Genomic DNA, 18,212 nt, shown 5'->3' on the forward strand with positions numbered 1-18,212 from the left:
CTATAAGACATAAAATTGAATGAGTTTTTAACCTTTAAAAAAGATCTCCATTTCATTTTAGAATATATTGTTCCTTGCAGAAGGACACATTGTTTTTGCTACTAACACTGAGATGTTGGCACATGCATCTCTAATCTGCATGTATCTGATTATTACTAGTCATAATCGGTTGCACTTGGATCCTTGGTGACTGTGTATCTCTATAGTCATCGGGTAGATTTCAATGGCAATGTTTGTCACCTCTACTAAATAGCATGATGTAAATTTCCATACTTCCTCCTCAAATACATTTTTTAAAATTTGTTGATTTGTGTGTGTGTGTGTATCACACAGAACATCCCAAACCATCTCATTCGACTATACATCCACTTCCCAGATAGCACCCTCCCATAGCTTCCCTCCCCCCACTAGAGCCCTTATACTCTGATATCCCTGCTACTGTCTGCTGTGTTGTCAGCACCCCCAGCCATTCACCAATACTTGCCCTTCTGGTGAATCTTTCAGCTGTTCCTCATCTAGCAGTAATCAGTTGTCAATATTCCTTTAGATAAGAATGGGGTCTGCTGTTCATTTTCATGGGTCACTTGTCCTCTTGATCAAGGAGGCCGAGGAGACCCCACCAGGTGGACTTGAACCAGTGTCCAGTCTACAAAGAGGAGGGCCAACACAGAGGAATCATTTCCTCCATTCTTCCAAGTGAAGCCAACCATAGTCGAGCAGGATCTTTGAGTTATCTTCACATAGGTGGAACTGGTAAAAGACAGGAGCTCCTCCCCAAGCCCATGTGACCCCTGAGGAATAGATCCTCAAATGACCTTAAGAGTAAAAATAAATTGGTTTATCTGGGACAACTGTATGAACTTAAACACCCAAAAGGAAAGTATAACTAAAGATTAAAGGGGCCAATATAATTTAGGAGTCCATATGCATAGCTAAAGGCTACATAACAAGCAACAATGCCAGACAGGTGATACCTTCTTTTGAGTTGTTGGCCAGGGTGGCCAAAGGGACTCCCATATATTGTATCTATTTTTAAAAATTCTGTTCCTTGTTCGAATGCAGTAACTCATCCCACATTTTTGATCTGGCTCTACTCCTGGATTTGGGAAGAAGAATGCTGGAAATCTTCAACAACCACAGACTTGTCCAGTATAGCCACCACTACAGAGTGGCATCCTGGCTACACTCATAGAGTCTAAGGGACTAGCTCAGCACACCATATTGTCAAACTTCCAGCCTCAGGCAACAGAGTGCCAATGATTTTGAGTATGGCTTCTATGTTCTGAAACACTGACCAACTTTTCCTATTCTAGGTAAATTAAATGGTTGGAACTTCTTGCTAGTCTAAGGACACAAAGCAATAGTGCCGCTTACTAACTGACTCCTTACAAATGCTTATAACAGCAGTCTTGCTATTCAGAACTAGGAGGTGTGCATGTTGCTTAAAATAATCAATACCTGGGCAGGTACTTCCTGGATTTGCTCAAATATATGGCTAATACCTATGGGCAAAGGTATTGTGATTACACCTCATATCCCAATCTGCAAAACAAGGAGTTTCTCCCTCACACCAAGGTTATCATATACTTGCATTACATTTCCAAATGAACTTAGCAGCAGATTTAGAATTTTTAATTTTCCAAAAAAAGCAACCCCCCCTCAAAAATGCTGATTTTACTCTCATTAGGAAGGACATGATCTTACAATAAATGATAGCTCTTATGTGAGTTAATTTAACTTTCCGAAAAATGCATTCCCTGGCTTTCATTTCTCTCACTGGACTGCATCTTGCCTGGAGGGTAACAATGGCACTATTTCCTGGCACGCATTCATACAGATCTTGATAAGCAGTAGTTGGAGTGTGATACCCACCCTGACCAGTCTCCAGGGGATTTTTCAATCATAGTGGAAAAGTTCTAGGCTCTCAGGATCATCAGGCAAACAAGCTCATCTTCAAATTCTCATTTTCGCTATACCACTTGGGCTGTCTGAAGAAGTTCTGTTTGCAGCAGTGCAATAAAGCCTGCTGCCCTTGACGAATGCTCGCCAGTGCTTACCCATGTTTTCATCTATAAAGGAAATGAGGGGTAGTTCTATCCCCTTTAACAAACGAAGAGACTGTGCTTCAGAGGGATGAAGCCACATATCTGAACTCATGGAACCATTTGATGATAATGTTAGTATTTCAACTCAAGTCTGTCTGACTGAAAATTCTTGATTTGGAACTAAAAATCTGTGGTCATCTAGGTGTAGTGGTGTACACCTTTAATTTCAGCACTCAGGAGGCAGAGGCAGGCGGTTCTCTGTGAGAGAGGCCAGCTTGGTCTACATAGCAAGTTCCAGGCCAGCTGGGGCTGCAGGGAGACCCTGTTTCAAAAAACAAAACAATAACAATAATAAAAACATAAAAATCTGTGGCCATGAAATGAATTGCAACTATTATTTTCAGTTGAAAGAAAAATAGACACTTTGCTTCGAATGGAGGACTGAGTATGAGTACAGTATCAGAAAATCCAAAAATAAAAAGTTACCTCACTGTGCTCCCCGAAATATTAGAGCTTGGATTATTTTATAACGTACTGATTCTCAAAGAAAATAACCGAATCCTCGATTCTGCTAAGCAGCTGTATCTTTAAGACCTTTGTGAACATGGAAATCACAGCAGAAAGTTTTTCCATTGTGAGCAGAGAAATGTAAATTTGGGAGTCAGGAAATTTTTCCATTTATTACTTTAAACACCTGTTCTTTGGCGAGCAGGGCCTTTAGGAGCACAACTCCCTCGCCTTCTTGGTAAGTCAAACTAACCCCTTTCTTGCTCTGGATCTGCCTCCACATCTCTGCCTAGTCACAGCTTTCTGGACTTAGCTTCCCTACCTCTGCTGCTGTTAATACCACCGAGCCCCTGGTTCTCTCCCTCAAGTACAGAAGATTCCTGTGTTCCAATTGAGCCAATGATCTGTCCAGAGTTATTGCTATTCTCCTTATGTGCCTTTTCTTTCCTGTGTTCGTCCTTGCTACTCATTAGGCATTTATTACAAGTCTGGAATTTTGCTAACTTCTTTATACTTACTGCCTCTTTTAATTGTGATTATTTCTAGAAGTGGCATTATCATAATCATGCCCAGTTTTGGAAGGAAAACTAAGGCTTAGACAAATTATGTTACTTATATAAATTTCATATGGTTAGAAAATGGCAAAAGAGGGAATGTGAGCCAAGTTTGTTCATAATTCCTAGTGTTTCCTTTCCTCTTATAGAGACTCAAGGCCTAGAGCACAGTCTTTCTCAGTTTCCTGGGCCATAGACAGTTTCCTCCCCTCTCGACATTTCATCAGCGCCCCGTGGGACAGCCCTGTGCTTGTTTTATATATTTTGCTTCTCTTTTATAAGTGTTCCATCTCTTGAGGTAAATGGAAGTTAGCCAGGCCTAACGGACATGGAGGAGAGAATTGGGAATACAAGCCAGCTGTGAGCACCCAAGTGTCGTAGTGAACATAGTGATGAGTGGAATTTTCTAGCAAGCCACCGTGGGTAGGTCTGAAGTTTTGAGAACATTCGGAAGGACATCCTTGGGAAGCCAATGGGTTTCGTGGTCTGGTAATGTTACTTCCTCGGCTTGTTAGCCACTCCTTCTTCTCATAGATGTTTATTGAGCAGTAAACTACACAGACACCGTGTGAAGTACGAACAACACAGTGGTAAATAAACGTGCTTAAAGTGAGGTTCCGTCAATCCGGAGCCTGGGCTTTGGGTTGGTGCACCAAATAGAAACAAGTGTATGTGATGCCACTGTGCCTCCTCTAGTCACATCAGCCTCCCTCTTGCTCCTCAAGTAGAGACTGAAGCCTCACAGAACACATTTGCTTAAGAAAATAGAGCAAATGATCTTCAGACTTTTGAAAAATTTCATTATCTTTGTAAAATCAGTTCATTCTCACAGGCCCCTGCTGTCCTTGCGCCTGTGAAAGATTTCCAACACTGCTCTTGCTAAGCTTCTGTTCCACTGACCATATTTTCTATGACGATCGACAAGAGATGTGAAATATGCACTGCATAAGGAACAGCTCAGGGTACCTGGCACAGAGAGGGGCTCGCATCTCACAATTGCGGCACATTCGACAAGGCCCACACAATTGCTCTATTAAATGAAACGACTGTAGACCCCATCTGCACACATAATCTCCACACAGGCTGGGCTCCTTTACAGCCAATAGCCTGCAGGTGTGCAAATAAGCACTCATGGGCCACACCAGATGTCAGGGCCTAATTAAAATATAGAATGAAAGTGCTCTTCCCTAGGTACCGAGCAGGCAATGCTGCTCTGCTTCTTGGGATAAGAAATGGGAGAGCCAGAAAATTTATTTCTAGTTGTAGAGGCAAACGGTTGTAGGAAATCCACCTCCTGAGAACCACTTAGCAAAGAGAGGCAAGTCATAAGAAACCACTTCATTCTCCTGTTCAGCACCATTTTCTCTGGGCTGCCATTATTAGTGCTTCTGTGTTTTGGTTCAAGGATAGAGTTTCAGAGTCAAGACTCCCAGCTTGATGGGTCAGATGTTGGAGTCAGACTGCACTGATTACCAGTAAGCTTTACTGTTTATAATTTTTGACCTGGGGCACAGCCTTGTCACCTGGATTCTAAGTGGAATTCTAAAGGCCTAACAGAAACAAGCACCCAGAAAGCTGTCAATCACGAAACAGGCACGGAAAGGGATGGGAAGTACCTTCAATTTAAAGCCCAGAGGAGAGCCAGGGAGATAGCTCAGTTCACAAAGTGCTCAACTAGGAAGTATGAGTTCAATCCCCTGAGTGCACAAAAAAAAGTGTGGCAGTGTGCACTTAGAATCCTGCGGTACTGTGCACATCTAATCCCAGGCAGGGAGCTGGAGACAGTGGGTCCCTGGGGCTCACTGGCCAACCATTCTGGCCTACTGGGTTGGGCCCTGGGACTCATGAGAGACCTGGTCTCAAAAAGAAAAAGCAGGGTGGACAGTGCCTGAGGGATGACACATGTGTACTCACATACACAAAAATAAAGTCCAAAGAAGCAGATGAACACGTTTTGCCTAAACACCAAACCCTCCTCTCTCCCCCTCCCCCACTCTTCCATCTTTTCTCTTTGCTCTCTCACCTCCACCTCCTCCCTTATCTCTTTACCATTTTCCCTTTTGCCTTGTTGTAAAAATACAGACTTTGGAATTAGGACTGTCAGAGTGTGGGGTCTGGTACTGGCAGGTTTTCATTGTGTTTTAACTGAGTACTCCGGTCACTCCTGTTCCTGAGACTTAATTTAAAAATCAGATGAATTCTATTTGAAGGCATGCTCTCAAAAACTAAAATTATTTTAAATAGAATTAGTCCTTGATTCATCACACTGGGGACACTTAAATATTTAGAGGGGGTCTTTCGGCTTCCTCACTGGTAATTTTCATCATATACTTTTATTTTAATCTCTAAACATTTATTTTGACATGGTTTTAGAGAAAATGAAAACAGCACATCAAAACCATGATTTCATGGATAAGAAAAAAACCCCAAAACGTTGATCTAAACAATGTCAAGAGGCTTGGGAGATAAATCAGTCAGTAATGTGCTTGCCCCTAAAGTGTGAGGACCTGAGTTCAAATCTCCAGAACCATGTAAAGTGGGTCACAGTAGCACATGCCTGTAATCCCAGCACTCCTATCACGTAATGGGAACAGAAGCAGGAGAATTCCCCTGAAGCTCGTGGGCCAGCTAGCCTGGGGTATGTAGTGGTGAACAACAAACAGACCTTGTCTCAAACATGGTGGAAGGTGAGGACCAACACCAGAGGTATGACTTATGACCTCCAAATGCATGCCATGGAATATGCATCCATACTCACATATCATATAGGCACCCCCACCCCTAAAACACCCAGTAATATTAAGCAAACTGTACAGTATGTGGTTTTCAGTTTGGGCAAAAACCATGCAGGTTATTATTTGAATGCCTGAAGTTTTAGAAGGAGCCAGTGCTTATATACTCACTGTCCTCTGAGTGAACACCATACAGCAGGATCCACATCTATGCCATCATTTATTCCTTCTGTTCTCAGTCTCTATGGCTAAGGAGTCCCTGAAGTTTAATAAATTTTCTAAAGGAAATGAAATTGGGGTTGGAATATGACTCTGGTCTCAGCTCTGAAGTTGCTTTTTTTTGACTGCACCACATGTCCCCAGAATACCACATGGTATCTGCACACTGTAAACATTTAGGAAATGATGTATGTTCACCAGCAGTGTTGATTTTGTAAAACAGATCTTTACCTTCTCAAAGCAGCCTTGCAAAGCAAACATTCATCTCTCCCCTTTACAGGTGATAAAATTGGCATTAAAAAGGTTAATTGACCTGCACAACTAATGCTGTGATGCATTTGGGATTCTTGCTACATGTTATTTAATAATATAAGACTGTTAGCATCTTTAGCCCCAGCTCCTGCTGGCTAAGGTCTTGGGTCTTTTGCCTATGAAGAGTGATTATGAAATATGTGCAGGTCTGTAATCCAGCTGTCCGGGAAGCCAAGGTAGCAGAATCACCTGTAACCCCAGCTAATTGAGAAGACAGGGGAATCACAGGGGGATCACATGTTCTAGGTCTGTCTGGACTATAGACTGAGTTCAAGGCTTGCCCAGGCAATTTAGACCCTCAAAACAAAACAGAATTATTTTTTGAGCTGTACATGTCATATGTCATTCTTTTAAAAAAATATTTTATTATTTTTATTTTATGTGTATGTGTGTATTGCCTGCATGTAGGTGAGCATATCCGTGTTGTGCAATGCCCATGGAGGACAGAAGAGGCTGTCAGATCCCCTGGAATTGGAGTTATGGACAGTTGTTAGCTGCCATGTGGGTGCTGGGTTTTGAACCTGGGTCTTCTGCAAGAACAGTCAGTGTTCTTAACCACTGAGCCATCTCTCCAGCCCCCATATGTCATTCTTATATACTCTCATTATTTTTCTGTCCCATCTTGTTTTTTCAAAGATATGTAATTTTTATTTTTGTTATATATAGTTAAGGCATATCACAAAGCATTTTCATTTATATACACATAGTGAGCTGCTTATAATAGTCAAACAGAGTAAGACATCTGTCATCTCATGTGTGTTTATGTTAAAAATAAGTAAATCTTAGGAAATCTTTAGTGTGTGACACAGTATTATATAGCGATAGCCCTCATACTATTTCATTGTCTGTCTGTCCTTTCTTGCTTTGATCCAAGGTGGAGAACATTAGAAAATCAATCTGTGTTAGGAAGAATTCCAGGATGACACCCAAAATTCTGCTCTCAGACAAAACTCTTCCCATTCAGTTAAGTGCTCTCTTAGTCTTTGGGGTACTTCTGGGAAGGGGGCTGACAGATGCACAGGGCGAAGAGATTTTAAGAGCCAGAGGCAGTTGATGACTACACAAAGCAGCATTTTCTGGACAAAACAGCAGTTGCACATATAAATTCACAGTAGTTGTGATAGCATGCACAAGATCAGCACAAGATCAAGCCAGACAAAATCGTAGCATGGAATGGGGAGGTGGGCAAAAATTTCTACCCATAGCTGAGGAGTTCTAGGCAACTGATAGCTTCTGGGAGAGGGAAAGTCAGTTTTAAGGGTGTGGCCCCTGGAAGGTTGATTATGCTTTAGTGGATGGCCCCACATTGAAGAGTATATGGGTAACACAAATTGGACTTGATGGGTTTTTAAAAAAAGACAACGCTGGATGGGTAGGGAAGGTGGGGTATATCTGGGAGGAGTTGGGGAAGGAGTGTGTGAATATGATGAAAATACATTGTATGAAATTATCAAAGAATTAATAAAACTTTCCTACACAGCTGACATTAAGGCAGACAGGTGAACCTGAATGAGTCAGACTAATCTCAAAGGGGTCTTTCTCAAAAGAGAGTTGAAGCACAAGAAAGGCTTTCCACTGCTGATGATAGATGGACAGATGGATGGATGGCACCATGTGGCAAAGGCTGCTGCTGACCTCTAGGAGACAAGAACAGTCCCAGGTCTGACAATAAGCAGGAAATGGAATCTTCATGCTATGACTACAAGGGCCTGTTCTTGGCTGATAATCCGAACTGCTGAAAAGTGGACTCTTGCCCAGAGCCTCTGACAAGGAACAAAACTTGACTGAAGCTTTCTAGACCTGAGCAGGAAACCCAGCCATGCCTTCCCTGGACTTCTGCCCTATAGAAAATGTGGCTTGATAGATGGGTGCTGTTCTCAGCTGGGAAGTTGCTATAATTTGTAATATAGTAATGGAAAACTAATACAGTATCTAAAGTCATAAACGTTAGCCCTAATTATATAAATGCAATATTTTATTACTTACAAATGCATTCAACTGAATCATTTGCTATATTTTTCACTCTTAGATGAGTAAATTTTACTGCCTATGAAGACCAAATCCATAGTATAATGACAATTATCATAATAATCTAACATCCATTGAACAATTATGATGTGTTCATTCTGCTAAGTGCTTTCTACACATTGAATCATTTAGTGTTCATAACCTTAATAAGTGGGTATATTGTGAATCATTTCACAAATGAGGGAACTAAAACATGGAATACTTAAGGCAAAAAATGTTCTGTTACTTAAAGGGAAAGCCATTGTCAATGGTTATAGCATTTATTAGAAACAAGTTTTCCCTTTTAGTTAAGGTCAGATTCTTCCATGTGATTTTTAATATGTTTTTATGCTTTTACATGTGTCCCTGGAGGCTTCGTTTTTTTTTACCTTTATACTTATCAGTAAAGAGCAATATGAAATAAAAAGAAAGGATAAACAACAGCACTGTCCTTCTAAGTCAACTGAGGTGAGTTATCACAACAGTCAGAACATTTCCCAGCATTCAGAAAAGCAGCTCTTCTTTTTTACAGTTTTTACTATTTTATTTGTAAACTAGCAGATTACATTTATGGGCACCAAGTGATAGTGTGATTTATGAGCACAATGTGGAATAATTAGATCAGACTAATTACCATATCCATCATCCCAAATACTTATCATTTTATGTGTGAGAACATTTAAAATTACTCTCCATGATTCTGAAATGTGGAATACATTATGTAGTGTATTTACATTAATGCATAGAACCTCTTAAAGTTAAAGAAAGCTTATTCCTCTTATCTAATTAAGGCTTTGTCCCCTTCCACCATCATCTCTCCATTCTTCTTCACAATTCAGCCTCTGTAATATCCTTTTACTTCAATGAGTAAACTGAACTCCTTTGAGTTCAATTACTATAGTTTCCACATGTAAGCAAGAGCACATGCAATTATTGTCTTCCCACACTAGGCTTATTTTACTTGGCGAAATGTCTTTCAAGTTCATCTATGTTGTCACAAAAGAAAACATTTCTTTTTTCAAGATAGAATGATATTTCACACATTTTCTTAATTTAATAGACATTCAAGTTCTGAATGACCAAGGAAGGGGAGTGTATTAGTTATGTGTTTTTGTTGCTGTGGTAAGCACCATGACCAAGGAAACTAACATGAAACAGAAAGCTGAGAGCACGTATCAGAGAGAGAGAGAGAGAGAGAGAGAGAGAGAGAGAGAGAGAGAGAAAAAGTAACTAGAAGTGGGACCAGGCTATGAACTCAAAAAGCCTGCCCCTAGTGACATACTTCCTCCAGCAAGGCCTCACTTCCTACACCTCTGCAAACAGCACCACTAAGTGGGGACAGAATGTTTGAATATTTGAGCCTGTAGAGGACATTTCTCATTCAAACCACCACAGGCAGGTATCTCTGTGATACCCTGATTTCAAACCTTTTGGTTAAGATACCTGGAAGCGAGGTTGCTGGACCATACAGTGACTGTTGTTAGCTTTTTGTAGTCTCCATAATGGCTGTGCTAACCTTCATTTCTCCCAACAGAATACGAGGGTTCCTTGCTTTTCACAAGCTCATCTAGATATTGCCCCAGATTACGTCTGCAGTGTGTGCTGTGCCTTATGGGTATGTGAGCCAGATCTGCTCTTCTCAACAGCTCCTTTTTTCCTGTATGCTTATCATCCAGGAAGCCAGTTCAGATGGTGTCTGTGCAGATGCCTGGGCTGTGGCCTTGTGTCCCAGAAAACCAGTCTTTCCTGCAACCATTCAGTGACTGTAATCTTGGTTAAGGGAAATAATCATATTTACACAGATTTTGAGACTGCTTATCAAAGTCTGTGACATTGACATCATGAAAGCAGGTCACCCAGGAAGTGTGGGGCCCAGCCATGCACATCTTTAGGAAGCACTTCATGTGATGCTAATACTCCACTGGATTTCTGAATGAAATGATTTATTGGGTCACTTCTACTGCTATTAAAATGATCCTACTATGACTAATGAGAACACTCATTGAGTCAACAAAATATTCAAAATCTTCTTTGTTAGGTGCATTAGCAGATCCATTGGACAGCTGAAGAATTACAGACATGGAGTGACTAATTTATTTGCAGTGTCACACAGCTAGAAAGTGGCAGATCTAGACCTAAAACACAATTCTTTTTGACTCTTGACCATCCTGCTGTTTATTCTTCAGGAAGATAGTGCCAAGTTCTGGATGAGAAACTCCCAGGAAATCACATCTTCTCTAGCCAGTCACAAGATGCCTGATTCCTTTAATTTCATTTTCAGAATCTGGGTAGGCAATAACATGGGTTTTCCACTGGTAGTCAGTCACAAACACCTCTCCACAAAATCTGGTATGGTAGTAATAAAGGCTGTTGGGCATTTACCATCATAAAGTCTCAAGTGAGCTTTTGCAGGAGTTATCATAGATATCTTTTCTCTTCTTTCTAGGCCTACATACATTTCCTATTTAGTATTTTTCTCTACAGGTAGGAAAACATGGCAGACTTTCTTCCTAAGGGCTTTAATTGGGGATGATGTTTTCTTCTGCTCTGGTTCATTAGCAAATTTGCTAGTGTAACCCTAGGAGGTACACATAGAAAGTAAATGATGTTGGTCTTGAGTTCTGCCCTGAAGGAAGAGTGGCTGGAGGTCTTGGCAACGTAAGGAGAACTAGTTGCTTCTCGGGTTGGGCTCGCTGTGCCGGCAGCCTCCAAGTGTTATTATGTGTCCCCTGGAGGAGCAGACTTAAGTGTGCATCAGGAGCAAAGAGCTGCCTAGATCTTGTCCTCTTTCTTCCGTCACATTGCTGTACGACTTCAGAAACATCTCATAACCTTGTCAGGATATTCAGAATTTATGCAAATGTAATATGAGCTAAAAATACTCTTTGTTCTCTCCCATGGTGCTGTGAGACTCAAAGGACACACTTTATCTGAAAACTGTTTACAAAGGATGATACCCTTTGCTAAGACTTGGCTTCATGACCTGTGCCTTTTTAAACTCTTCAGCATAGTCCCAGGTAATTCTTTGTGTTTTCCTGAGGTGACTGTGTAATCTGGCCAACAGATAGGGAGCTGATCCATGAAGGACTCATTATTTTAGATTTCTCACTTTCAGGTTCAGAATCGGAGTATAAATCTTTAGTTTCTATTTTTGTCTGAGGTGTTCTGTTCTGTAAGTAACACAGACCTAAACACAGGCTCCCGTTGTGTCTGTTGTATGAAGGTCAAAGCCTGGTTGCTTTCTGCAGGAAGCCTTTCTTGCTTGTCTTGTTTTGACTCCTAGTCAACTTGACAGAATCTTAGGGTTGCACAGTCACTCCCTCCCTGGCTGGGAGCTGTGAACCATGAATAAAGTCAGCAAATGGGAGAAAATCGCGCTAGTGGCATTTCACTTATTGCATCACTAGCTTTCCAGCCCAGCAGATGCCTGTAGAGATTCAGAAGAATCTTCTGAATCAAGGAGGCAGAACTGGTTTATTGAACTCCATTGAACACATCCCTCCCCATGACCTACATCAGCTCTGCAGGAGACACCAGGCCATGGCTGTTTACCAGTCATATTACTAGGCTTTATTCTGGTTTTAGTTTTCCCAAGACCATGTCTGTGTGCACTCAGCCAAGAGAGACTCCATGTCTAGAGGTTCATGGGGCCCAGCACACACCACTAGCAGATCCAAGTGACCTTGATACAGGGGTTTTTGGAAAATCTAAGCAGAGCTTAGGAGCGCACATTTGGTCCAAGTATACATCTTCAATCTCATTTAAATTTGATAATGCTTCATTTCTTTGTTTTCATAGTTGATGTCACGTCTAATAATTTCTAACCTCTGAGAGTAACTATGGTAGCTAAGGGCACAGAAAATGTGACACACCTTACGTGTGATGAGACTAGGGCTGCAGCAGTAGCCAGAGTTTTTGTTCTAGATATAATCCCAGTCTCAATCACCTTGACTCAAACAATATAATGGACCATGCTAGCTTCATAATTTTCTAGCTAAGTTAGTTCAACAAGTCATTTGTTTTCTGCAAGCTTAAGATTTTTAATTTGTCAAATGGAGTCAGTAATTGTAGCAGCCTCTCAGAGCTGCTAGGAAAAGCATGATCACTCAGTATCCCTCAATAATTAAAACCTATTTCAGTTGTAAATGGGGAACCAGAGGGGGCCTGAGGAAGTTTTACAACAGATAGAGACTATTATAGAGCTCTAGAACTGGTCACAAACAGATCTTGTGAATTGCCCAATCCTAAGTGGCACATCCACAATGCAACCTCTATACCTAAGGCTCATGGAACATGGAATGAGGGGTGGAGAGGACACTAATGCATCTGTCATCAATGAATCTCCCTTATGCAACAGAGGGCCAGGAACACAAAAGAACAAAAATGGCCAAAGCATGGAGAGTAAGAGTCTGCAGAGTGTAGGGCCTTGGACAGAACTCATACTGAATTTCACCCACCCAGGACTCAGGGACCATTGTGGAAGAGGGGGCGGAAAGAGTATAAGAGTCAGGGAGGAGGTGCATGACCTTTTGGAAATAGAGTCCTACAAGCTCCTGGGACCCTGCTCATATGAACCTACAGCAACAGTATCAGCATGCTCATGCTATGAAAACTCAGGCAGACAAAAACCCAGCACAGGACTGTGGAATGGGCAAATCCCGATCTTAGTCGACTGATAACAGCTGGGTGAGGAAAAGCTGATCTTCTTAAAGGGAGGGACTCTAGATAGGCTGCCTAGACCCCAGTGGATGAATTTGCACAGGGCATCTGGGGACACTAACTTGACAGGATAGACCTTAACAAAAATGGAAGAGTGTGTAACTTCTAGTGGGATGGGGGGCTATTGGAGGATGCCAATGGGGAAGGGGGGATAAAGATGGTTAAGATTAAGATGTTCTGTATGAAATACACAATTATTCAATAAACATTTACAACAACAACAAACAAAAATAATAAAGGGAGTCGGTGATAGATATCAAGGTGTCTCATGGCTATGAACTCTAATGACCAGGATACTTTGCTCACTTGCTTCCATACCCTGACTGCTTAGAACATAGCAGCCACTTAAGTATTTCGAGAGTTAGAAAGATGATCCCAAGTTCAAATCTCAGTGTTGCTCGTCTTGGGCAAGTTGTCTCCTCTGACACTTACTTTGTGCTTTTACGAAACTGGGAGAAACAATCTTACAGGGGCTACTGGAGGAGGAGGCAACTGGTATGATCTGCTTATGTGCCAAGCACTGGCTGCATACTTTTTGTGTGTTACATCATTTGATTTGTAGAACAACTTTGTGAGGTAGGTGCAGGTATTCTGTGTTTGGTAAGTAGTATAACTGATATTCAAGAGGCTGGAGATGGCCTTCCAACCCAGGCAGACTACCCCCATACTCTTTTCTGAAATTGGGTCTTAGGTAGCCCAGGCTAACCTTGAACTCATTATGTAGTTGAGGATGACACTGAAGTTTTGGTCCTCCTGTCTCCACCTTTCAAGTGCTAGTGTAGCAAGCATGGTTTGTACAGTGTTGAAGATGAAACTCGTAGTGTCACGACAGGCTAGGCAAACACCATCAATTGAGCTGAAATCCTAGCCCTTAGTCACCATGATCTTTGCTTCCTACAGACTCCAGTAAAGGAGGACTCAAAGGTGGCCTCACCTGTTATTACTGGCATTGTTATCATGCAGATTTACCTTTGCCTGTGGCACTTGACACTGGGAAACTTTGGTCAACCTAGTTAGTTCCATGTCCACCCTGCAAAAATCTTGCCCATGAGAATTCAGAGGCCAAGATTTCAGTGTGTGTGTTTGCCTCCCACCCCCAGCCAGATGCTCTGTGCTTTCCTGTGCCATTTCAATTAGGCAGCTGCTAATTACACCCTCAGGAGGCATCGGGAAGGCAAATTTCCATATATACAGAGCTCTGAGTGATCTCACAGGACAAGTCAAACAAAACAAGGCAGGAACCTGAGCCAGACCTCATGCTCCAACATGTGAGACAAGTCACAAAGCTAGAGAAGGTTAGAGATGGATGGAATCATAGTCTAGTTCCTATGGGGAAAGAGACGAGAGGCAAGGATGTTCAGAACCAGGTAAGCCATGAAGATGAAGGATGTGCTTGAACACCTCGGAGTAGGTCCTGTGCTTTGTGCCTTGCTGACATCTAGTCTCCCAATTTCTGGCGACAGTGTCTAGATTTGGGAACTGACCCACACAAGTTAAGTGCAACTGATGCTCCCCACCGTACTGTGCTGCTACTGCTGGAGGATATGTATGTTTGGGATAAAACCTAGTATCTGGTCAATGGCAGAACTTTTGTCCATATTTTCACACTTGCATTGAGAAGGACAAAGATGAATGATGAGCTCTTAATTCCTCTAGTGTTTCAGGAAATTTGTATATATTTTTGCTTTTTATAGATGTAGGGTTTGTTCAGCCAAGGCACCAGGTATTGGAGCAAGAAGGACATAAGAGAATTGCACAGAGAAGCATATACAGAGGCCTGTCCTTGCTTTCCAGTGGTGCTTCTCACAATCTGGTCTCAGCAATGAGTACAGAGCTCTCCTGTGACCAGAAGGAAATTCCTGACACCATCAGAGAAATTCAAACATTTTACAGAACAATACTCTAATGGATACATGTTTTATAACGTATCTATGGGAACAAAATATCCATCTATGGGAACTGATTATATACATTTGGCATGTTCATAGGATAGAATACTATGTGGCCATGAAAGAATCAATTAAGCATTGTACACCATCTAACACCATCCCAAAGAAACAATCAGTGAGTAATAGAAAAGGTGCAAATAGTGGGTGAACTGATTAGGTTAAAACAGGCAGGGAAGGGCATGGTGGCACATCCTTTAATCCCAGCATTCCAGAGGCAGAGGCTGCCTGGTCTACATAGAGTTCCTGGCTAGCTGGAACTACAGGAGACCCAGTCTCAAACAAACCAAACCAAACCAGCAGTAAATCTGTATGTGAATTTGTATGAATATCAACTTTCTCTGAACAAATGCAAGTGACTGTTTTAGGGGAGGAGAGTGGAGCATTTGGAGCCAGGTGGAAAGTTTAATTTTCATCATGATGATCGTGTATTAAATATTTGTTACCATGCATATGAATTTCCTACCTCTTCTGGAGTCAGCATCTGAACATTTACATGGTTTTTAATCCCAGGAAGCATTTAAAAGTATGATTTTAGAGGAATGGCTAAAGAGAATGCAGGACATATACATGTGGATCTTTTTCAGCCATAAAGAAGAATGAAGCTCTTCCCTTGGCAGGAAAGCGGGTGCAACTGGAGATAATCATATTAAGCAAGTAAGTCAGTCTCAGAGAGACAAAAGTCATATCATTCCTAAAATTGTGGATCCTAGACTTTATGGAGCTGAGACCCACAGTGCATCAGTACCCCCAGGACCCGAATGTGACCAGTGACCATGAGTGGGAGCCTGTGAATGGAGCCATCTCTAGTCAAGTCGTTGGGTGGGACTGCAGACTTGATTGATGCTGTGCTTATGTCCCGAATCATTCTCATTCTTTATATCTTACTGAAATTTATATATCTGAATAATCTTTCCATAAATCCTCGTGAAATTACACCATCAATTCATTTTTATTTTCAAATGCATGCACATAGTAATATACACCTGGTAGGCGCTGGGTGTGTGCTGGTGAGCAACAACCATCACAAACAGAGCTCGCTCCTGCTCTCAGCAGGTTTATAGTCTAGACAAAGGTGCACTAAGTATTAGTTAAGTTTATATGTTTAGTATGAGGAACTATGCTGCTTGTTTATCATAGTAGCAATTCTCTTACTGCTATTGACCCGCCTCCATTTTCTCCTTGTCATCTCCCCTGTCCTTTTTATAGCAGGTACCTGTGGCCTCACAAGTATGTCCAGAGGACCCAGAAGGGCTGAGCTCCGGCAGCCTAGGGACACTGTTGTGATTCTAGCCCTTGATGACTCTCCCTTAGACAGAGTGAGGGGACCCCTCACAGACCGAGTAACATGACCTAAGGGCAACCATGTGTGTAGAGAAAAATTTGTGTGTGCAAGAATGCTTTTGTATAGTTTAAAATGGTGAAACTGTAACTACAAATGACAGATTTTGTATTTTTAAAAAATAGGGCATTGAGTAGAGCACCATTAATACCTGAGATGCAATGCTAGTCAACAGTAAGAAATGATGCACACAACATAACACACAACACTTAATAGTGCATAGTTGAGCTAAAAAAAGCCATTTATCAAAGCATGAACACACACACATACATATGATACATATACATATTTTATATGTGTAATCTGTAGTACAACTTCAGGAAGACATGTATGTCTATATGGATCTATACCCTGGGTCCTGATCATCACTGTCATCAACTGATGAACTTAAATTGAAGAATGTATCAACAGGCTGTTATTTCATCTTGTCTAGGTGCCACTGCTGTGCTATATCAGAAAAGAATTCAAGCAGGCTTTGTCAGCCGGGATCAAACTGAACGATAGCACCTGGGCCAGAAGCCACTCCTGTACCTCTGCGTGCTATGATGAAAAGTTGGTCAGATGACAGGACACTGGGGTGGCCTCCATTGAAGTCTTAGGTTTATACCTTTTTGTGGGGTCCAGTAGATGATTTCATACCCTTCAGGAATTGTCATGGATATTTGAGATAGATCAATAAAAATGACTTGGGGGACAAGAAAGTCTTTGTGTGCCAATCCAATCACTTTCTATAATTGTTCAAATATATGTCTAGCTCACAGCTGACATTTAAAACATCTTATGGAAATGTTATTTACTTTGGCTGCACAAAGCAATTGTCTGTGTTTGAATGGGAGTAGTCAGTGCATAGAAGAATAAATTGAAGAGCCAGGTTAATAGAATCAAGTCTGATAGGTAATTTTCTGGCATAACCTGAAGAAATTATTTCACTAAATATCCCTGTACCCAATATCTAGCTTTTCTTTCCCTGTTGACTTCTTTTGCGACAGGCGGAATGTTTTATTAAGCGCTCACTATCTGTGAGTTGCTCCTGCCTTTGTGAAGATCCCAGACAAATTAGAAACTCAAATTAGCAATGCATATTTAATACTGCTTTGTAGGTTGTTTTTTTTTTTTTAAGTTGGCAGCAATGTTTACTCTTTGAGGGGGAGTTTATAATTATGCAAATTGAAGAAACAGGCTGCATATGGCATAATGATGGTGCTTTGGCTTTTATATCCAGAGTCTAAAGTAGTTCTGTTTTTTTTCTTAATTTCACCTGTGACTTGAGGGGAAATTAGCCAAGGCTGAGAGTCTGTTTCTTCAGCCATAATGGAGATCTTGGAACTTGGATATCAGTATTAGCTTTGGTCTTAGAGGAAGCACTGATATTTTCATAGTTTTTTCTTCCAGCAGATACTGCTGATGGCCTTGACAATAAGCATTCACCTTTCTCTCCTTTCTAAGATGCTAATTTTGTTTGGATTTCTGCTGTGCTCCAGTAGACGTGTGCTTTAGAGGATTTGTATACCATTATGGACCTAAGAACACTAATGACTGGTCTAAGCCAATCATGGTGGGTGGTCCCATATGTAATACATTCTAGCAAATGAATGTGTGCAGATTTTTTTCTGGGCACTTTCTTGGAAACTGTAAAAAGAGAGACATGAAAGATATTCCTCTGAGGTTGTCAGAATCAAGTCTATCTATAGATTTGCCCTACCTTAGGACTTTTTGTTATGTGAGAGAATAACTTTTTAAATTAATACTTAAGCCAGTCTTGGGTCTGCATTTTCTGTTACTTACAGTTAAGGATATTGATAGTTCCTAAATTGGTCAATGTATGTGAT

At 41.3% G+C, this 18,212-nt stretch overlaps 1 protein-coding gene across 1 annotated transcript in view; it reads right to left on the reverse strand.

Annotated features, from left to right (window-relative positions):
• Positions 1 to 18,212, reverse strand: part of Atp10b (ATPase phospholipid transporting 10B (putative)) — a 270,605-nt gene that overhangs the window by 183,203 nt on the left and 69,190 nt on the right. The window lies entirely within an intron of this gene.

Source organism: Nannospalax galili, unplaced genomic scaffold (genome assembly GCF_000622305.1).
Source record: "Nannospalax galili isolate Female #2095 unplaced genomic scaffold, S.galili_v1.0 scaffold667, whole genome shotgun sequence".
Classification (NCBI taxonomy): domain Eukaryota; kingdom Metazoa; phylum Chordata; class Mammalia; order Rodentia; family Spalacidae; genus Nannospalax; species Nannospalax galili.